Source organism: Carassius auratus, chromosome 25 (assembly GCF_003368295.1).
Source record: "Carassius auratus strain Wakin chromosome 25, ASM336829v1, whole genome shotgun sequence".
Lineage (NCBI taxonomy): Eukaryota > Metazoa > Chordata > Actinopteri > Cypriniformes > Cyprinidae > Carassius > Carassius auratus.
The window spans coordinates 17336475-17360234 of record NC_039267.1 but is presented as its reverse complement, the minus strand read 5'-3'; the positions used below and the strand labels follow the sequence as shown (position 1 = coordinate 17360234).

The following is a 23760-nucleotide window of genomic DNA, read 5'->3' as shown; positions in this document are numbered from 1 at the left end:
TGAGGTCCATCCAACCTCACACAGCTGCCTGCGCCAGTAAAATCAAGTGTGTTTGAGTTTACTTTTTGATGCCAGCACCCCACACATGGACTTTCTAGCTGGATCACTCGATACTCCCTCCATCTCCAGCTACCAAACTCCATACAAATAGAGTGAATAGCAAATGGCCCGACGAAGTTATTCATACAATGAACTCTAAATAAACCCCAAATTCAATCATTTTATCACCAATTACTTTTCTTCTTAATCTAGTTATACTAAAAATGCTAAATATTCCACTCCACTTAAGATTTTTTTTTTTTTTTTTGAGTTTGAGTTATAACTTTATCATATAAACTAGCTTGCTTGACCAACCATTAAAGTGCACACTTATTTTCTTTTGTAAAACAGAACGACAATCTCTGATATCTACAAGAAAAAGCTACAAGTCTTATTTTTCTTTCCTAAGATTTTTAAGAATACAGTACCTTCACAATAAATTATACACACATGCCCCATTTAATCCGAATGAATAAAGGTGGTAAGGTGAAGCCAATTCATTATTGAGATTCTAGAGGCCCATGTGTGGGTGTGTTGGTGTGAGAAAATTAGCAAGGAAGTTGGAAAAGAGAATGATCCTGTGCATGTACTGTAGATACTAACCCTCAAATTCCACTTTCACTTCCAGCTAAAGTTTAAAAAGATAAAACAAACAGTCCTCATGCACCATAAATTATACAATACCTGTACTTTATTTTGAAACATTTAAGTTTTTTGCAATAGTTTTGCACAATTTATTGAAAGCAGTTGACCACATTTTATTTTCTCACATTAATAGAACTCTGACACTTCAGTTTAATGTCACTTTTGCTCAAAGGTAGCACATTCAAGTGGAAAACCAGGACCTCTAATACACAGTAATGATTTGGTTTGGCCGTTGCCAAAAATGCCCAGCTTGTTTTGGCAAGAGCTGATGCAAACCAAATGCATTTGAACATTATTGGTACAGTCCAAGTAAAATCAGTATTAAAGTTAATAAGCCATGCATTTTGCTTTATTAGAGAGATTACTCTGGATTTTCATTTATTACAGTATGGGAGGATATAAACCACTGGACTTCTTGATATGCATCATTTAAATTTCACCAGGGCATTTCCATTAACAACAGTACAGTGTTTTCTGGGGTCATTTACATGTTAGCATATTGTACAGCGTTAGTGAGATTGAGAGAGAGAAAGAGAGTTAGGGAAGGGTGTTGAGTCAACATTACCCCCTCTAAAAGAGCCCATTCATGACAGACCATCTTGCATTCTGCTGCTATTTACAACAGTCCGGGGTTTCTTTTAACTCCTGTCTTCACTGGCGTTTTTCACAGTAACCTCACCCCACAGCAAACTCGCTCCAGAGCACTCGACACACACACACACACACACACACACACACACACACACACACATACACACACATGGCACTATTTCCATACAGGATCAGTTTAGTCTCAGCTGTGTGGATATTAGACTTAACCAAACCATAATGTTAATAATGCTGAGAGGAGACAGACACACTCTCTTCATTACCCATAATTCCATCACATTATTGGAAAAATTTCACTCGTGCGTGACTCGAATAAGAGCAGATTCTGAACGCTTTCTATGAAGCTTGTATATTTAATGCATTATAAAGGTGTCCATAGTAAAAATACATTGTGGTCTGTTATAATACTCATTTATTGATGACTACGACATTGCAGATTGTAATACACTTTTTCATACGAATAGTTAGGCGAGTTGGTCACAGCTTGGAACCATGATTTGCTAATGGCTATTGCAAATCAGCGGTCCTGGCCTATCAGAGACCTGCTCATTCCAGAGAGTGTTTGATTGGTTGACAATTTGGACACGGCCTTGAGTGCGTAACGAGTCTTCATTTTTAATGGATATCTGTAAAAAAAAGTCTAATCCACATGAAGTTACAAAGGCCTAATTTGATTTAAGAAAACATCTCTCATGCATTAGGCCAAAGTCCTCCTTCCCCCCTTCATATGCAAATTAAAAATGATATATATTGAAAACTGGATCTAATTTATTAACATTTAATAAAACAAATTTCAACATTTCAACCAATTTTCTGCTGTGCTTTGACATTTAAGCAGTAAATCGTGACCCTTTTAATTTTGGGGGCGAACTAAATGCACTGCATTGTCTGTTTGTAACGTTTTTGCATTGCTAGATGGGAATCTGTTTGGACGTGTATAGGCGCAGTACAAAACACATCCATACATTTTTTTTTCTCTTTACTAACTATCCGTGACAATAAATAAGATTAGTGATGCATTCTTAAACCCAGCCGTGGTAATGGAGTCTAGGCTGCGTCATCAGTATGAAACTATTACTACTTGAGATTTCAGGATAATTTGAAATAGTTGGGTCCTTATTTGGGGCTCGCAACAGCTGCTAATCTTAGCTCTGTAAACTACAGATGTGTGCGTGTGGCCTAAACATGCAAAGAGAAAGAAAGGGATTTGGGAGCAAACAAGCCAGAAGCGTGTTAACCGTTGGATCCGTTTCAAGACTTTTTGGATTTTTAAGAGCCCACTGAAATAATAGACACGCAGTAGGTCTTTAAGTACCACCACACCCACGGCAGTCAAATCAAGAGTGCCTTCACAAGAGGGGAAAAAAGCTGTATGACAGACAGATACACACACACCCAAATATATAGGCGCGCAAAACATTATTGAGGCAGCTAGCATCACAAGTCAGCAGGAGAAAAGAAATGGGATTGAGTTTATGGACAAGACAACTGATATGCATTTAGAATACATATGTTCACGATTTAGTTTTAGTGTGGTCGATGTTGTTTTCTGTATGTACACTGTGACATCACACCTATGATGACATCATCAAACAGGCATCATGCCTCTCAAAATCTACACAAACCATATAGATGTGAACTCCCAAACTCATACAGGATGTGTATGAACTCACACACACCGCCTCCAGTAGGTCTGTGTGTGGGTTAGTGGTAACAATGGTCTGTGGGTTACTTACCTCGTCATCCACATAAACCTTTAATATGAGACCTTTAAGCTGCAATCCGGCATCTGAAGTCACTGCACCCTGTAATTGACCTTAAAAATACTTTCTGAAGAGGTCGGAGGCAATGTCATTGGCCAAAGGCCCATGCGGTGGCTGCCCTGCCAAAGCCCGGAGGAGCCTGGGAAGGCATCGGAGAGTATATTTAGTGCCCTGTCTTTTGAATGGGAACAAGAGACGTACAAATAATGCCAGTTTGTGCATAAAACCGCTCGCGTTCTCTCTGAATTGTCCCGTTTGGAGACACGCTCTAGTTTCTCCCAGGGGGCACTACGTCTGTAGAATGAAATCCGTCAAACGTGGCCTTGAGTTATCATAAGTCAAGCCTTCATTTCAATAGATGACTGTTCATTTCTCACAGGCACTGGAGGCAAAGGAAAGGTCAGTTGGAGTCTCACATCTCTTTCGTGGCATGTGTGAACGCGACACCTCATATTTGCGAAAGACAAAAAGGTCTTTTAACTTTCCATCGAGCAAGAAAGGCCTTTAAACCACACCTTAAATTCCACAGCTTCTCTGTCAAGCTGTTATATTATTCTCCATTACATAATTTGTGGAACAGCTTATAAATGTAAAATTGGAAGCGCTGTGTAAAAGTAGGATCTAATAACCGGGTGAATCTCACGAAACTTGCCAACAAAGCAGGCCTGGGTCAAATCTGACCCCCAAATGAATAATAATGAAGAAATCATACAAATATATGCACATTATTTTACAGCCCTACAGACAAAACTATTGTTTGTTTGTTTCAGGCACTAGTCAATATGGAGATTTTGGGTCATTTTCCTGTTATAGCTTTACGGAGTCTTTCAGACTGTGTTTACTTATATATATACTGTATATATATATATATATATATATTTTTTTTTTACATGATTTATATGACATTTTATTTCTAAAAATATGTTAATTTTTTTTGTGATAAAGTGATATACAGTATTTAATATCCTGTCTGTAAAAAAAAAAACATAAGTTCTAATATGCCAACAAAATGAAAAGAGTTTTAACATGGCTTTACCCAATGTTCAGATTTTTTTTTTTTTTTTGTAATGCATGCAAATTTCTGCATATTTTATTAGATAATGCCATAGATAATGTCATCTCATTACATAATGCGATTGCAGAAAAAGACTCACGGAGATTAAAATCTCTTTTCCAGGAGTATCCTGGCCAAGATAGGCAGCCAAGTTTGATAATGTAATACATATGTGAATAAATGCCATTATAGTCCTTGTAGTACTTCCTTTAATTTATGGTAATTTAATAAATAACTGCATTTATTTTGCTTTTTTTATTACAGTAATGTGAATGAATGAATGATTGAAGGAAAGAATGAATGAATGATTTTGGAATGAAATATGATTTTTTTTTTTTTTTTTGTGATTCACCCGACCGCACTTTCGGATGTCATAATAAATAACTGACGTCTTGTGTAATTGCTTAGTTCGCTCAAAACAAGGATGCCCTCATTTGGGTTATAATTACGCCTCTAGCGGGAAAACAGGAAGAGTGATGGCAGATATGATTTACTTGTAAAGAACGTTCTGAAATCATCTGGAAAAAGCCCAAGTAACACTACACTTAAGGCCACGTGAGACAACAACAACAAAAACCTGATCTTCTTTGACTTTCATCCTTTCCATCCCAGAGCAGTGCTGCAGGTTTTCCACACTCTCCGACGACAGTTTCAGCGGACCGGCACATCCTTGCCCAGATGGGCCGAATACAGCTGTCTGCCCATCCTTAAAGGACACAGGGTTCAACTCTATAATTTGGTTCAGATGAGGTAAAGCAATATTTCTAGATTAATACAAGCCATATTCCTGTAGAAACTATTCCCCTTTTTTCTCTTCTCTTCCCTGGTTTTTTTCTTCTTCAACCCCTTCATCTTACATGTCCAAAGACTTTCTTTGGCATAGGATGAAAGAGAGGAGAACGACTGTGACCAAAAGAGAGATGAACACTGGTCTTTTTGAAGGTTACACAACACATCCTGTTCACCACCATTACGGCTCTCTTGAAAAAACTCGAACCATGATTATGCTAAAATCTCATCTGACAGCTCGCATCATGTCATCGTGCTTCAACGTTAAGCGGCTTTTAAACGCAATCATGTTTTACACCTTATCACTTTGCAATGCATGCTTGTGCGGTTCTCACACAAGGAACCCATTAACTGCACTAACATGCTCGGTAAGGAGACTCGTATGTCCTTTCTTTAGCTTAAAAACACATGATATTTCACTAAAAATAGTTCAGTTCTATCATTATTTAAAGTAATAACCCTAAAGTTATCCCAAACCCATTCTTTCTACAGTGGAACACAATAGAAGATAGAGACTCTCAAGCTTCATAAAAGCACTGAATCGTTTAGTTCGTTTAGTTGCTAACAAATCGGACATCACATCCAGTGTTAGAGTATTAGATTAATCAAAACATTTCATCATTTCATTATTACTGATTATTTTTACACACACACCACCATGGTGTAACTGGTTCCTCAAACATAATTTCATCAGAACATGAGGGTCACTTTTCCTCACATTGTAACGTGTTTACAATTGAATTTAGAGGCAGATGCCATTGCTGTAGTTCAGAAAGAACTATTTGTTGTTGTTTCTCTTACATTGGCCCGTAATGAAAGCAAGAATGGGAGCAGAGTTGAGAATCAATTGGCTAAAGTGAAGTAATAATTGAATCCACGGCTTGACACGATCCGTCCTGACTGATACCGCATGTGACGTTTTCTCAGACTGCGTGCCGAATAAATCTGATTAGATATTGAAAGGACAAAAGAGACAGAATATACTACATCAATCAATTTGAGAATATCAGCTCTACTGAGCCTTAGCATAATGATTTTGGAGAGTCCCCTGATCCCACTCGTTCCTTCAAAAAACACTTTTGTTTCCAACGACAAAAAAATAACAGAAGTCGGTTTGGAATGATTTGAGGGTGAGGAAATAATAACAGAATTGTGTCATTTTTAGGGGTGATTTACCCCCTTAAACTGTATTTTATGTTCATTATGTACCTGTGAGAACAAAAGTTTGCAAATGTTCTGATAAATCCCCCCCAAAATGCATTTTGAAATGTCCGCACCATGTTGAGCGAACTGGGAGAGCGTCTTTTCTTCTGCCCCGTCAGCACAGTTTCAGGCCGTCCATCCATCTGCCCGTGATAAACGAATGTAACAAGAACTTTCCAATTGCCCTTCATATTTTCACTGGTGCTCCATCAACTTGTAGCATATTTTTTCTGGACCCGTCCTCCGCTCGCGGACCCCATAGCACGGCTGTGATGTCAGATTTGGGTCTCTCGTTGGATTTGGTCTCTCACCCGCAACTCTTACTGCAACCAACAGAACTTTGTCTTTTAAACGGGAACATGAAATTAGAGGTGAATCAGCACTGGCAACCATGTTATTATATACTTTTCTTCCCCCTTTTCACCAAAATGATTTTAATTGATCTACATTTCCATGAAATCAAACCAAAGTCTGGAATATATGGCCCCACATCTTAAAGACAGGATATCTAACTTGCCATCTCACAAAATTTGAGGCCTCAGGTTTTTTTCCCCCCAGTCTGTCTCTCTTCGGTGGTGAAGCTGTAATTTTTCAGATGCACATCCCACAAAATTGCATGGAGAGATGTTCCCATTTTTTTGGTCCGTTGGAGAGACATATAAAGCATTAGACTTCTAAAAACATCTCCTGAAGATATTCGTGTTGACTCGTACATTAGATGTGACTTAGATGATGGTGCATTTGTCCACTCAGGCTTATATCAAACAATAAAGCATTTGTTCATGCTGAATTTGTCATTCTTTAGATAATATTTTACAGATGGCTCGCAGACTTGTTCAGTTATCTATTCATCTGTATCTCACCCTCTGCCAAAACATCAATTTGGTTCCTGACTTAAACATTCATTAGCGATCGAAATCGTTAGAAAATATTTAGAGTTAGAGAATGTGATTTGTTGCGTCACTGACTTTCATTTCAGCTCTCCGTTACTGCGAACAAAACATTGTTATATAGTTCATTTCAGTTGAATCCTCAACGGACACTGATTTATTACAGACTCCAGAGAGAAATTATCATTTCACTTGGAGACTTTGGGTGTTAATGGTTTGAAACCACAATGGCAGTTTCTTGGTTGATGCAGGTTGAAATCTTCCATCTTTTATTAGAAGCTTTTGAGCCAATTGCATGAACTGTAAATGTCATGTGACTAATCACTCCAATGACTAATTGCTCTAAATCATTTTTCTGACAAATGGTGTAAACAAATATTAATCAACTTGGTCAACATCATGTTGAAAATTCTTACTGTGGCAAATGTACTACCATATTTATCTTATTATGGTAAATGATCCGTACTATGAATGAACACCTGCTTTTACATGGAGACAATGAAAGTACATGAAGGTTCTTCTAAGAGCAAGAAAAGAGCTGTAATCAATCAGATCTGTTAGGAGATAAAAGGCAGCGCTATTGGCAGGAAAGAAGATCCAGGTTAACATTTGTGCTGTTGACTCAGAGCACTAACATAATGCTTTTACATAATCCTTGTTTAAACTGCATAACCATTGCTTAATCTCACTGGGAATCAAACCCAAATCTGCCTGAGCTACGAATGTCTGCAATTAATTCAGCCATTAATAACCGCTTTAAGTATATTTAAACTTGGTTTTGTAATACAGTTTTAGCATTGCACCATGTACTAGCCAGTAGAGCAGGGAGTCCATTTCGAAAAGAATCAAATCTCTGATTTCAAAGATTGACTTCAAAAGGTGAGAGCTGATTTCATTCAGGACTCCACTGAAGGGTCTAACATGCCCAGGTATCTATTACCTTAATTTCTAAACTACTACAGATCACAGAAAATTATTGAAAACTGGTCGTTATTTTACTTAAAAATATCATTATTACTTTTAGCTAATAATAACAACCCTGGCTCAAATCTTTTGATTCAGTTCAGCACAAAGATTCACCCAGATTCACTGACTGATTCATTGATTTAGTAGAATACATCATTACCTATCGATCACTGACTCAACAGATTCATTCAAAAGAGTTGTTCACTACCACAGCACTAATCAAGAAAATTAGCTCGGAATTGATTCTTGGAACCATCTCAGAAAAATGGAATTGTAGTCGATTCTAAGGCCCCGTCCACACGGGGACGCATTTCTGTGAATACGCAAAAAATTTTTATCGGATAGGCGTTTCGTCCACATGGATCCGGCGTTTTCACAAGGTGAAACCGCTATTTTTTGAAACCGGGTTCCAGAGTGGATATATTTGAAAACGCCGTCTTTGCGTTTTCGTCTGGACGGCTAATCCGTATATTTTCTGAAACGATGACGTCATCAGCCCACGTCTCCCCCCTAGTCAGACAGCTCTACGTCACGTAACAGCAACAAAAACATGAACAAACACTGAACGATTGTCTTTTTATTAACTAACATTAACACTGATTAATAAATGTATTGTTCCATGTTCGTGTGTGTACCACGCGCAAGGTTTATGAGCATAGTCCAAGTCTTCTTCTCTGTTTTTAGTGTATCTCTGTGGCAGAATTACAGCGCCACATACTGGTCTGGCATGTATACTACATCATTTTGCGGTTTCGTGTGGACGCGGATATTTCTTGAGACGAGGAAAAAAAAAGATTGGATTGGGGTAAGCTCTGTCTCCCTGTGGTTCTAGAAGAGTTGTAACTAACCAGGTGCATCTAAACTGAAATATTAGAAAAGTAATTTTTTCAAAATATTTCCTTAAACATTCCACTAGTCTTCGATTGGTAGGACAAACGTTCCAATCCCGAACTCTTTTAATCGTCTGGATTATAAACTATAAGAAAAGATATTTGAAAACAATTTTTCTGCCTCATAAGTGCCGGTATTTCCCTCAGGAAAAAATGTTACTACCTTGTAAATGAAAAGGTGTGGGTTTGGTAGCAGTATGTGGAACACAGCCAGTGTGTCTATTTCAAATGAACCGATTACAATCACCAACACAGATCTGTCCCAAGATACAGATACCCACTATTCATGGAGGAGTTTAACTGATAGCCATCTACAATACAAAAGAAATGGGAAACCAGAGCAGAACAAAGCTCAGGCGTGATTTGTGGCCTGCACTGTAGCAGACGTTTATGCACGACTGCATATGTGCGCACATGCTCGCAGGAATCTGCTGGCACGCTGTCATTATGGCTGGATATGTGAGTAAACATGTGGCAGTGGGGAGAGTGTCAGTACCGGCAGGAACATCAGAGCTGTCAACAGAGGCTCCCGATCACTGAGAGCGAGATAGAGAGAGAAACAAAACAGCTGGCATTATTACAGCATTGTCAAAACAGAAGTGCTGGCGGGAGGACTGCCAGCAGCCATCAGTGCGCTACAGGAAAACCCAAATCATCCGCACACTCTCACTGAAGGAAAGGGTGACGACCTCTGTGACCCTCGGGCCGGGTGCGGGGGAGGAGTCTGATGTGTACAGTGTGGCAGAGCAGCAGGGGGTTACAGTTGATTATTCCTAAATATTTACCAATGTCTTGTGAAAAGGCCTTGGAATAAAAGGTCACATATTTCTAAATAAATTTAAATGTACAAATAACACTAAAAATATATATTACTTTTATGATTACTCTTATTATAATCTTTAGGGAATATTTAGCAATGTGTTGTGAAGAGGCCTTGGAATGACTAAACTCAAAAGTTACAGATGTCAAAATAATAGCAAAGAAATACATTTTAACAATTCCATGCCTTAAATAAATGTGTCATCATTTTTTTTTTACAATTACATCATTATTCCAGTCTTCAGTGTCACGTGAGCCTTCAGAAATCATTCTACTTTGACGATTTGCTGCTCAAAAAATATGCAGAGAGTTGAACAATCGTGCAGTCTAATTTTTTCTAAAAAGTTTATATACTTTTTTCCCCCAGGATTCTTCTTTATATATATTGGTAAACATGAGCTAAACACTGGAGTCATATGTGTGATTTCCTTGAGTGTTTTTTTTCTCGGCAGAAAAATCTAAACAGACAACTTCAGTCCTAATCTAATTAGCGACTTTCCAACGCTGTGAGTGTAAACGTGTAAAGCAGATTCGTGCTGAGGTATCCTCGCACGTTTACACCAGCGGAATGTGACCTTGCATTGTTGAGCGCATCTGAGATTTATGGAGCTGCTGCAGGGGTTTTGCATGTGGCAAACAGATGGGGGCATCGTGATCATCTTCTCTTCTCCTCTCTTTCTCACACGCTCTCTCCTTTGCCAACCGACTGATTCTGAGCCACCAGCTCACCACCTCCCCCAACCAAACATGTCACTCATCTACAGCATCAACACACACTTGTTCCAGCAAACTCAACCTTCCTTTTGTCTAATAAACGCCACTGCCCTCGGTGAACTCTTTAAACAATCCCTGTCACCTTCTAGCTCTCCTGTGGCTCGTCCAGCCACGCCACACACTGTGTAACCTTTCAGTCAACCTCTCAGCACCTCCCAGAAGTCATTTCTCACAGATCCCGCGTCGGTTTCCAGTTCTCTCGCCCATTTCAAACAAACGCCAGAACCCATCTCTGATCTAGAGAAAACTGCGTAAATTTGACGGCAACTGTCTGAAAAGCTTCCTTCCTGCGCGTGTATTCTGTAATTGGTCGTGAGCAGGTTTGACATCTGTTTAACGACACGAAACGAGACGAGCCGTTTGCGGTCGTGCGAATCAGACGGTTCAGGCTTCGGTGCTTACGGTTCCTTAAATATCTGTTATCTTTACAGTGAGTCTAAGCACTGAAGACAGACAGACCCACCCAGACGCATCCAGAATGCCTTCTGATTCCAATTTAGCGCCACACTTTTCCCATTAGACATGGCGACCTAAAGGCTAAGACGTCCGGCTTGCACTCAGGAACGTATGTGCACGCACACACACTGTATGAAACCAACCAAAACATTTACATTGCTTTTATTAGTTTAGCCGTTTCTCAAAAGTGTTTTTTTCTGTACCTCAATCAGAGCTGCATTATTATTTGAAATAAAACTGATGACACAATATGGCTTTGTGCAACCATCAAACTGCAAGGGCCACGATTTAATTAAACTAAATAATGAATTGTTCGGGGTGAAGTTCATCACTGTGTTCATTTGTTTTTTTTAAAATACTCATCATTTTAAAATAATAATATTTAGTATTTAGTTTACTACTAATAATAAACTTTTTTGGCAAAATTGTGCAGTTCTATAAACAAGCACAGGTAATCCGGGTGATTTTTAATAACATACAGTAACATAAAAAAAAAAAAAAACAATACCCCAGAAAAATTGCAATTCAGTTTTTTTTTCCCACGTTGTTCAGCCCTTGCATTTCTATTAGATAAAATTTCAATTCAAATAGCAATTTCAATTTTTTTATATATATTTTGGTTTAATATTTTAATAATGTGTAATATTTTATTAATAATAATAGTCACGATATATATTTTTTTTTATTAGTGCTAGGCAATGAATAATCATGATTAACCAAAATAAGTTTTTGTGTAAATATATGTGTGCGTACTGTATATATTTGTTATGCATATACAAAAACACACACATGCATGTATATATTTAAAGGGGTCATTGGATGAAAATTTCACTTTTACATGTTATTTGAACAGATGGAGCGGATGCAGACAAGAATGGCTCCTTGATGTGTTCTGTTGTTGGATGTTATAATGAACAAAGCAGTCGTCATTTACTCCTGACATCTGAGCCGCTCAAGAAAGACGTAGTGGATTACTATTGTTTTTGAAGGGAATGCACCCCTGATCTATCTAAATACATCTATATTTGTTCGAATCACCTTACAGAAGAAGTGAGAAGTGTTTTTTTTTTTTATGAATCTTTGCAAATCCTCTTTCTTAATAAGGTGCAAGCTAGCAAGTTTCACAATGAATTGGCTCAAATTTATCATCTCTTAAAGAGCGGCTCGGAAGAGAGGGACGGAGCGAGCATAGTTCATTTGCATTAAAAGCAGTCTGCAAGAAAACAGCTTGCGCTGAAAAAAGCTGTTTTTGACATGGTAGAAAAAGATGATGTTTCACACTACCATTGATACATTTTAACCAAACTATGTTACAAACTTTTCATGAACACAGCCCATGAATTACGCACCCTCAAGTCATCCTAGTTGTATGGGACTTTCTTTTTTTCAGACGAATACAGTCAAAGTTACATGAAAAAAAAAAAAATGTCTTTGACCTTCCAAGCTGTTTGATGACAGTCAGCAGGTGTTGCAGTTTATCAATCCAAAAGAAGTGAAATAAAGCGCATCCACCCAAAATAAAAAGTGCCTAACATGGAAGCGTGGAGTGAAGAAAGGCCTCCTCTAGCGAATCGATGCATTTTTGTAAGAAAAATTACCATATTTAAAATGTAATAATTTAATCTAGCTTGCGCTCACTGTTGCACACGGAAGCAGCACTGGGGGGGATGACATAAAGTAGGACATAAGCTTTTTTTTCCTTAAAGCCCTAAAATCACTCACTCAGTACCTTAAATTATGTATTGAAAGGGCAAGAGCATTTTATTGCCGCCACCAAACAGAAGTGCTAAAATAATGATTGTTTGCTTATAAATTTCAAGTGCAAAGAAACCACGCAGAACACCTCAGTTATCAGATTTGCTTTTTAAAAAAAAAAGATAAATATCTGGTTTGCTGTTACTAAAAATTCAAACAAACACATTAAAACTCACAACCAGGAACTCTCGGACACATATACACAATGGTTTCGAAAAAAAAAAAAAACCCCTAAGACTGAAGACAGACAAAACAGAGCACAATCTCTCCATCTGCGCACCAAGCATCACAGGATTACAGAGGGTCACTCGGGCCAGACCCAAATGGAAACAAGAGAGGTACAGGCTGGAAAACATTACACTATGATGACCGCACTCAGCCGAGTGTAGCTGTCTGTCCATCAGAGAGGGTAAGCCATAGGATCATGGTACAGTATTCTGTACGTCTAAACCTGACAGATGCTTGACATGTTTAGATGCATGCAGATCTGGACTGAATTCAGATAAAAACACAAGGTTCCTCATGAGCGCACATGCTAAGCACATCCCAGATTGAACCATGAGCCATTTCCATTTTTTTTCTACTTGTAGAAAAATGTGTCAGGGAGGTTAGTGCGTAACATCAAAATGACTTTAGACAAATCAGTTCACTCGGTGGCTGCTTTGATCAGTACAAATCCTACAGTATTGAAAACACAGAAAGCTCAAAAGCTTGCCAATCGAACATTTCAAATACATCTTTGAAATCAACAATACATTCAGCTAATTGCCAGAGCAACATTTCTCTTTTTTTTATATTCAATTTATCTTGATGTCATAAAATAAACTAAAACTGAAAAATAAAATAAAAAATCTCATAACATTGGATGGGACTTAAATACCAAAATTAAAACTTAAAAATAAATATAAGAGTATCTGGAACTAACATAACACTAGATGGGACTTATAAATACAAAACAAATAACTAACTAAATAAATGGTATCTCCATGATACTAAAATAACACTTGACTGGACTTGTCAAAGTTGTCAAATTGGGTGTTTTCCCATTGAGTGGCACATATCTGCGGTTGATCATGTGGTCTCAACATGGCAGCCTTTATGAAGAGACCTGCTCCATGTAAAATAAAAGTTTTACTAAGCTACTGATAGCTCGTGTGATTTTACACCATTTCTGATTTGCACAATTTCGAATTGGGTGCATGAAAATAAACAGCACTATCATTCTTGGTGAATCCCCCCCATCAGCGTCTGAAATACGGGATGTATTTGTGTGTGACACACGGTGTTCAGCCATGGGGAATCACCTGGAGATGATGGAGGAACAGACCTGATCCGTCTAGATACATCACACAAGCACAGCAGACGTTTACGGCCGTTCGCAGGACCATCGCCGCCAAGCTTCTGCAGCATGACATCTCCTTTTCCATACTGTAATGCCTTCATTTAACAGACCTGAAATGTGTTTTGCATTTTCTATTCAAATGGGTTTAAAAATGGGAAAACTGGACCTTGATCACCTCATAAGGGCAAGCATATGCTTATTACGTCTGATAGCGAGAGCGCGTGAATCAAACTGTTTGGCCGACTGTTTCAAAGCTCTGGATAAAACCCAGATTAACCGTTCAGATTAAAGCCTCTAAAAGTGAGTCATTAATCATTATTCTGGCAGTATTATTAGCAGTACTTGCTAAGTCAAGCATCATTATTATTATTGCTCGTACTCAGGGTTAGAGGTTTCATTCTTAATGATCTGAATTAGTTGAAAATACTTTGGCTTACAGGGCTCAAAAATTAGGTTTTATTTATTTTTCGTCTGGCTAACAGTTCCACATTTTTCATTCTTGAATTATCTTTTTATACATATATATATATATATATATATACTGTATATGCAACAAGCTGGACTGTATACATCTCTATACATGCCTTGTGTAAGGCATACGATCCAAAACACCACTGACTGGTTTGTAGTTTAACGTTCTTATTGTTGCTATCAAGGCTATCCCAAGTCATTTTTCCTAAATTAAATACCATTATCTTGGTAACAAATTTACAACAGAATTTGCAACAGCAATGTAGAAGACCTTACCAGAAAACCAAACGTCTAAGCTTGCTAATAATGTACAAGGTCAGTGATTGTAACATTTTTCATGGCAGCACAGAACTAGCCAATGACTGTCCTGTCAACTTGGCCGAAAAACACGCTCACAATGGCTTTGGTCGTGCAGGTCACCCTTACTGTGTGTCCACATCAATGACGTTCTGCAATCTCCACCCACAAGAAATGCATTGGTAATGCATAACCACCTAAAATAGTAACCCACCTCAAAAGGATGATTAAGTCAACTCTACTACTCATTTTCGGGGATTCATGAAAGAGCTTAACATAAATACAAGCTTCGGATTTCTGCTTTCAATCCATTCGGCCCATTTGCTTCCTAAGCTTCCATTACGAGTTTATTTACTGTAAGCATGTCGCTCCTACTGAGAGCAATCAACAGCATGCCACAGATACACAACATACACACTGGGTTGATAAAACCCTGGGGTATTTCTTTAGCGAGTTCACGATTTTGGAACAAAAAAAGGATTTTGAAATCATAAAAGCACTAGATTCACATTAATATTCTGAAAGGTCTGTGATTTCTCATTTATAACCTTTCAAATACACACTTGTACACAGCTGCATTTGGGCCTGGCGAGTGGATGAATTTGTGTGTTATGGTGACCGAATTTGTGCTGTTTTACATTCCCTTCGCTGCGCCTTATGATCTTGGCAGGAGGGCATCTAATTTGGGTAAGGATGCAGTCTGGAGCCAATCTAGCAGCTCTCTCTCCTCCCTTCGTTTTCCTTCCTCGCGCTCCCCTTGGAGCAGGGCGGGGCTTGTATAGTTTTACTGCTATCATAATAAACATACAATTGATACAGAAGGTGGACCGGATGAGGCTTGATGCTGTAAAGTCAAAAGCCTACAGCAAGCAACCATTGCAATCACAAAAACCCCAGCATCCTCTTCTTTCCTTATACAGACTGTAGTCTGAGTGTATAGACAAGCCAGACATGAGCTTTACGTTTATCACCCTTTCCCTAGAGCGAACGGTGCAAAAAGGTGATTAACCATTTCCTTTATCAGCCAGGCATGGCCAACAATCCTACATGCAAACATGTCTGTAAACATTTATGTCTAGACAACATGGAACCAAATACACTTGAAGAGTGCCATTTACAGAACGTGAGCAGAACAAATGTGCAAAATTGTTCATAAAGCATTCTTGCTTAAACTTACATATTGATTGTGTTGCATGAATGAGACCCAAAAACATTTTAGTTTGCATACCAAATTTAAAATGTACACACGTTGTTGGTATTTAAAATGGCTCTTTGATAATTGCTATTTAAAAATAGTTTAAATAATTTATCTTTAAAATAGCATTGAGGCATGCTTCCATGGGCAGAACAAATGTAGGTGTAAATAGTTTGTAAAACCCTTTTTACATAAATCAACATATTTGTGTGATGGTTCAACTAAGAAATGCTTTGCTAGCGATTCACGCAGAAATTTGTTCTGCTCGTAATAAGGACCAAAGTCTGTGTGGCTACATGCTAGTTTGTATATTTGACCTGTACGAAAAGGACGCATTGCACTGTTGGTTAAGCTATTAATACTTTAACAATTTAATGACAATTTTTATTGGGACATACTACCACAAGCAAGTTTCACAGCAAATTGTTCGTACTATAAAACATTTTACATAAATCTGCATATTTGTGGGTCAATTTACATAAGAATAGTTTCGCGAACAATTTATGAAGAAATTTGCTTTGCTCGAAATGAAGAACGAAGACTGCTAGGTTTGAATACTTTACATGTGCAAAAGGACATTGCAATGTTGGCAGTAAAGTTGTTAAAGTATGTTATGAATAATTAACATATTAATAAAACAAACAAAACTAAATTACCATATTAACAAAACTATTTTGTGTAAATCATCACATTCTTATGTAAATCAATGTACTCATGCAACAATTTATATAAAATGGTTTTACAGACTATTCACACAAAAGTTTCTTATGTCAGGGAGATGCTGTGTGTTTCTAGGCAGTGGCACAAACTTGCTTACCATGTCAACTATCTGATATTCCAATTCTTTGTTTAAAAACCTTTATAAATTATCTTGATCTATAACGAGATGAGCGCTGCAGTTCTGTCAGCCGGATTTAACGTAACATTAGAGCACTTAAATTCCCCAGTTTCTCCGGAAATACATGAAAGTAAGTGGCTGTTGAACTGGACGAAGAATAGAGTAAACTTTATTGTTCTGCGATGTGTGACTGATTTATGAATGAAACACGTCTGCAAATTACATTTGATTAGATTTTTACTGCTTCCATAGACATCGGTGTGTATTTTACAACCTACCAATGTATTTTTTTTACTAGTGATTATGTATATTTAAATGTATGAAACTTAAAATAAACATTATGTGGTTGAAAACACTGCATATTAGTTGTGATATGACAAGCGCTGAGCGCGTCCGTCTCCGGCTCAGTGCCAGCCGACGCGCGAAAGCAGTTTGAATCTGGCAGTTCTGTGACGCCACTGAACATTCTAAATCATACTCTCAGGGGGACAGAAATAAGAATCCAACATATGGTGCAATGATGCTAAAAATTTTAAAATGAAATTTACATTTTAAATTATTTTGGTAAAATATATCTGCCGACATTTGGACTGCCAACCAATCAGCAAACAGCAGCTGACTGTGACCCCAGCAGTCTATAATATAAACAGATAATTTTGATTGCACATTGCTAGCTAGCAATATGTCGCAGAGCTCCTTTCTGAATTTCGTTTTAGCACAAAACTTTGGCTTGATGGACAGCCAGACACAAGGTCTTAACGTTACACCTGATGAGGATGTTTCTCCCTCACCGGGCCCAAAATCAACAGACAGTGTTGCCAGATTGGAAATGTCCAAGTATTGTACCAGAAGTTCAAAATTATTGTATTTGGAAGAAAATTATTACATTTAACAATTAACTATATTTTGACACGACCTGCAAATTACCACTAGGAGTATGGTTTGATGGAAGCAGTACGACAAAAATACTATCCCATAATTTTGCACAGTAATCTGACAATAAATGTGGCACACCCAGATTTTCATATGCACACCCAGAGTCTCTTTTCTGGCTACGCTACTGTTTCTAGGAGAAAGCAAAAGCACTTTATTTGGCCTTTTGAAAGTAGATGCATTTCGGAATGTTTGAGATTACTTACAACAGAACAGCAACACATTTTATGGATCACCGTGAGGTCATTCTCACTTTGCTACGACAATCTGGCGCTCAAGCTACTGTATGTTTTGTTTTTAGTTTAAGTATTTGCTATTGAATGTTCAAATTCTGAGTTTTGCTCGTCGCTAACACACGCATGCATGTGTAAGTGAGACTGCACTTGTCGGAACGAGGGACTTTGTAGAAAATGACGAGTTTGAGAAAGGCAGGGCATAGACGACTTACGATAATGGTTACAGTATTTGTATAATAATGTGTTTTCTGAACATTAAAGCATGTCAACATATTCTGTTGAAATAATGAACTTTAAAAATGCATCACATGACTCCTTTAAGGGGTTTACGATGTTTGGTTGTTGATAACTCATTCAGATTCCCTTGAAATTACTCAGAGTTGAGTTTGGAGCAATACATTAGTCTAATTGCTGTGCTTGTCATTGAGGAAAAAAAGAGACTCAAATAATCAGTGGCTCTGGTCTAGAAGCTCATGAAGCATCACACTAATGTTGAGCCAAGCAATCAGCTTTAGATAACCCCAAACTAGTGATGAAAACTCTCCAAAACACTTTCTTTTCATGACAGGGTGCATGGGAATTACGAAGTCCTGAGGGCAGAATTACAGTTTATTGGCCAATACTAATTTATTATTACATACGGCCCCAATTTTCCATAAATAACACGTGACAGAGTAGACGGCACTTTCTGAAAGCCAGAGTTCAGTAATGTTCAAAAAAGACTGGAAAGGAAAAAAATAAATACATATTCCTTGTAAAATAAAAATAAAAATACAATCTGTACGCTCGAGCCAAATGAGGTGGTAGCAGCATGTGCTAACCTTTGGAGGGGACAGGCTATGACTGATTATAAAAGAAGTTTGAAGAGCACCATTTCTGCTTGTCAGACACCTCATTTATTTTGGTGGTACCTAAACGTCTAGTGGATTATCTTAACTACATGTTCTGACATCATGTGGATGGGCTATAAGCCGATAGTTTGACACAAAAAAATTTGCATGGAAGCTTGGTTTTGCCTTGAGCCTAGCTTCAGTCGGAGGCACGCTGATGGAAATCTTGCCCCCCTAAAACGCATCATGCCAGCTGGAGGGAAGACATGCCAAGAGACAGTGGCGTTCCAGTGGAACATAAGCTCTGGTGAGAATACGCTAGTCACGTGAGAACCAAGTTTTGTTTACAGAAAAAGAAAACCAGTCTTCTCTGCTTATATCAAATTCCTCCCACTTTTCTTTTGTACAAATCCTCATTTTGTATTTCTAATTTATGACCAGTGTTTCGTTTTGCTCTCTCCTCTGCGCATCTGCTTTCTTCACTCAGCATCATCCGCTGAAATGCCACTCTCTCATGAAAGCTTAAACATGGATATTTTTCTTACACAAATGGTTCCATTCAGTTCAGAATGCTTTTATTTAACCCCCGCAGCCATGTGAAGCAGTTTTTATGGTGGATGGATGCACTTTTATGGGCTTCAAAATCTTGGAAGAGCCAGGATATTTTTATCTCCAACTGAATTCATCTGAAATAAAAATTGTTATGTATACCTAAGCTGGGGTAATTTTTGGGTGAACTATTGGTTTAAAGGTGTGTCAATGTGATTTGTTTGCCATTTTATTGTCCGCTAGTAAAATACGGTAAATACAGCATGAATACTACACCAGAACATTGTGATACTTTCCCAGTGGACGATAAATGTGCAATGAATCCCATCCCAGACAGCAACATAGTGTCGGCCCAGATCCGGCCTACATCTGGCCCGCATGAAATCCATGCGGGCCAGATGTGGGCCGAATCTGGACCGAAACTGCTTGCTGTCAGGGATTAATGTGTATTTGAAGCCAGGATCAATTATGCAAAGTTTAATACAGTTGGGCCTGAAGGAGAGAGAGAGAGTTTCAAGGGACAGCAGTGGAGACAGAAAGGAAACCAGCCAAGTTTGAGAGGGCAGGTGACATGCTGTGATGAGTTCAGTCCAGGGCCGTTATTAGAGTAATGAGAACTACACAGGGGAAATATTGGCATGGGCCCAGACAGCTGAGAGAGAGAGAGAGAGAGAGAGAGAGAGAGAGAGAGAGAGAGAGAGAGTGCCGAGGTGAGAGATTACATAAGAAACAGGATTGTCCGGACACAGGTTTGATTCCATACACTATTTAAAGGGCTATTTGGTGGCTACAATCTCAACCTCCTCTTCTTATCTGCACTTCGTTCCCTACCCTCATTCTTTCATCCTTTCCATTCTCACTTGTTCCTACAGAATATTATATCTAAACACTCTTTCCATGTAGTAGCAATCCAATCTTGCAATATCCAGCTACGTCCATCCTCACTGCATCCTCGTCTACTGCACGTGGTTAGTTATTAACTTCTGCCTCTTATTTGACACTTCCAAATTTTTATCCCATATTCCAGATATTATTATAGGACGTGCTCCAAGATTCTGATCCATGTGGATTTGTTTAGTAATGCCTATTTTTTTTCCCTTTATTTGAAGCCTATTTGGTCACTTTACATGGCTCAGATAATTTGTTTATATAAATCTGTTTACATATGCATAACTATTATTGACAAGGCACACATGCTGTCCCAAATACAAGTTTTTGAGAGATTCGCACTAGTTTAATGCGCAACCACATTTCAAAAGGAAAGGGAAATAAATGAATAAATACATGCATAAATAAAGTGATCTACTGTAAATAGTCCAGACGTCGGATGGCTTTAAACATGGGAAAACATACAGACAAACTACAAGTGCTCTTTTAGGTTGGAGAATCGGTGGCCTTGATGCTGAAAATTTATTACTCGTATAAATTTCGACAATTAACTGCCCTCTATTTATGCAATTATGGATTACAGCAAGAGGTGTAATTATACACTACTGCACTACTTCTGCAGCCACAAAATGCATGTATGTTTTGCAGGGGGTTTAAATATGCACCATCTGGTGAAAAAAAAAAAAAAAAAAAACATAAACGCTGCCTGAGAAAATATACTGCAATAACAGTTACTATGATAAATCTAATAGAAATATTCATCCACTACTTTTTTTTTTTTTTTTTTAGGCTGGGCATCACACAGAGGAAGTTATAAAACTTATTAAATATTAAATGAAGAATATTTCACATAACTCATGCAGAGAACTAACAGAGATGCCTAGACACACACTAGTCTCCTGGTAAAAATCCACTCAAGGCTGGTAAACAGTAGCCTTCTACTCAGAAGTGTGACACAAGCAAACAAACAAACAAATATAAATAAATAACTGTGGGTATGGCTTAAACCTGGCACTGTCAACGGTTTACTTTTCTGCAATATCCATACTAGCGTTCAGTGACAGGACTGAGCATGCATCCATGGAAAGTGCCACAGGGGAGAGGAGAGGAAAAGACGGGAGGGGTGGACGCAGGTTGCCAGTGACTAATATCTGAGATTCCAGTACCTGGTCTGACCTCTGCCAGTGACCTCCCAGTGTGACTTACCTGGGATGCTTCTTTTATGAGCAACCGGGGCACAGTGAATCTATGAATAAATGCTGGCTCAGTGTCATGTACAGGAATTCTGGCCCCCGAGTACTTTACAGCTGCAGAGCCAGCATGATATAGATCCAGAATATATCCTGAATAATAACTCCTCAGAGCTTATATAAACTGTTTCTGTCTGTTTACATTTGTATGCAATTTACAGGAGTGACTACATATATATATATATATATATATATATATATAGAGAGAGAGAGAGAGAGAGAGAGAGATCTATATATATAGATAGATAGATATAGATATACTATAGATACACACACACACTCACAGAGGAAACAACACTAAAGTAACCGGAAACATTTTAATTGAATATATATATATATATATATATATATATATATATATATATATATATATATATATATAGTCATGTCATTTAAAAGTTTTTTTTTCTGTTTTTTTTTTTTATTAAAAAAATGCATAACCACAACTATACAATATATTCTTAACTTGTGGCATTATCTCATTACCACACTTGTACACTATGCAAACTTAAGGAAACTTGCACATATAACAGTACACGCACCATGCACATTATTTATCACACTTGCCTCTGTTAGCAAATGTCAGCCCTTTAATGACAGTGAACGGTGCTAACATCACAGAAAAATCCAGAAAAAACATCTTCAGGCACAACTGTCAGCTGTGTGTGTACAGTGTGATTAAGTACAGCAGCCTTGTCCACAATAATTCATGCACAGAAGAATCAAGTGGATAGATCGGACCCTCACCTTGCAGGCAGCGCTGAAACTCCCAGCACCTCAGTGTGTGTGTGTGTGTGTTCCTGTCCCGTTCCTCTCACTCTTACAAACTGACGCCTCTCATCTACAACTCACCGCATGACTCTCATTACACTCAAATGCAAGGAGAGGGCGAAAGAGAGAAGAGAACTAGTGAAGAGAGAGAGAACTTAGCCCAGCCCAGAAAGATAAGTGAAGCTGGCAGGACTGTCCCAAGCTCGAGAAACTTTTTTTAGGGTTACTCATTTCTACCTTCATTTCACTCTCTGCTATAAATTCCATTAACCATTTTTTCCTCCAAAGCCTCAGAACACCTAGTGCTTCCACCTCTCAATCTATCAGCTCTCTGGAGCAGCTTTCCTCCGCAGCGTTCTTCTGTGTCTAGCCTTCACTCTCCACTCCTGTACACACTTTCTCTCTCTCTCAGCAGCTGGAAAAGGGAAACACACCTGCCGGACTCTTATTAAAGGAGGTGATGACTCTCTATGAGGAGAACTTGCTGAAATCCTCTTCCTTTTTTCCTTTTCTTTTCACGAAAACTGATGACAGACTCTCATTAGCCTGTCCTGGGGAAAAATCGTTCTCTCCGTATCACTGTTGTTTATCTTCCTTTCTTTTCTTTAGATTGTTTTTTTTTTTTATCACATTTAATTTGGAAATGGTACACAAAGCATACCAGATTGGAGAACTATGGGTAAACTAATAAGCATTATATTACCTGACAGTAGATATGAAAAATTATGAACCCATTTTAACTGATGTGTCTAAGATTATAACTTCTGTACTTTCAACAAATCCTCATCTATTTCAGTCAGCTAGAACATATTTCATATTTGGTGGCAACGGGAAGAACTTTCAAGTCAACATGTCAAATCTTTTTGTCAACAAGGCATAAAATCATGCATATTATCAAAAATTGCAAGATGAAAACAACAAAAGAAGGCCCAGACCTGAACTATGGGGGATACCTTGAGTTGGGGAGTGGTAGATTTGCAACTCTGAATAGAAATTCAACATTTCTACCCATTAGCTAACACCCAGTGTTGCCAATAGCAAAATCTAGCAGCATTATACTACTAGGGATGCCAGAATACACAAATCATTGAAACCCCAGAGGACAGCCCTCTCAGTACTGCACATTTGACAGGAAAGAGTAACTGCTGAAATGAAGGAGGAAGTGTATATATGAAGCAAAAAAAAAAAAAAAAAAAATGGTTTATTGCTAAATCAATTTTACTAGAACTGGAAATACGATTCATCAAGTAAAAAGTAATAACTGATACCTACTTGACAAAAACTATTCAGAGCATTTGGGAAGGGATCTAATATGGAAGACCTTTTATATATTGTAAAATACTGTGGAAAGAAGTGTTTAAACTATTCAGATCCAAAGACAAAGTAAAAAGGGGTCTGGATGTAGCAAATGTAGACTTACTGAGCAACTGTGGCTGGGTAGATGGCAAGCAGATAAGATGAGCAGGATCATTTGGCAATATGTAAAATCCATGACTGTTTAATGATTA

The 23760-nt window shown here is 38.1% G+C and overlaps 1 protein-coding gene across 3 annotated transcripts in view; it reads right to left on the bottom strand.

Moving 5' to 3' along the window:
- The window catches only part of LOC113043559 (uncharacterized), a 265905-nt gene that overhangs the window by 53597 nt on the left and 188548 nt on the right, over positions 1 to 23760 (bottom strand). The window contains exon 1 of one of the 3 annotated variants that reach the window (XM_026203014.1): positions 22229 to 23347. The exons of the other annotated variants lie outside the window; for them this stretch is intronic. The gene's annotated coding sequence lies outside the window, so the exon portion shown is untranslated. Of the gene's footprint in view, positions 1 to 22228; positions 23348 to 23760 lie in introns of those variants that run through there. 3 annotated transcript variants of the gene reach the window in all.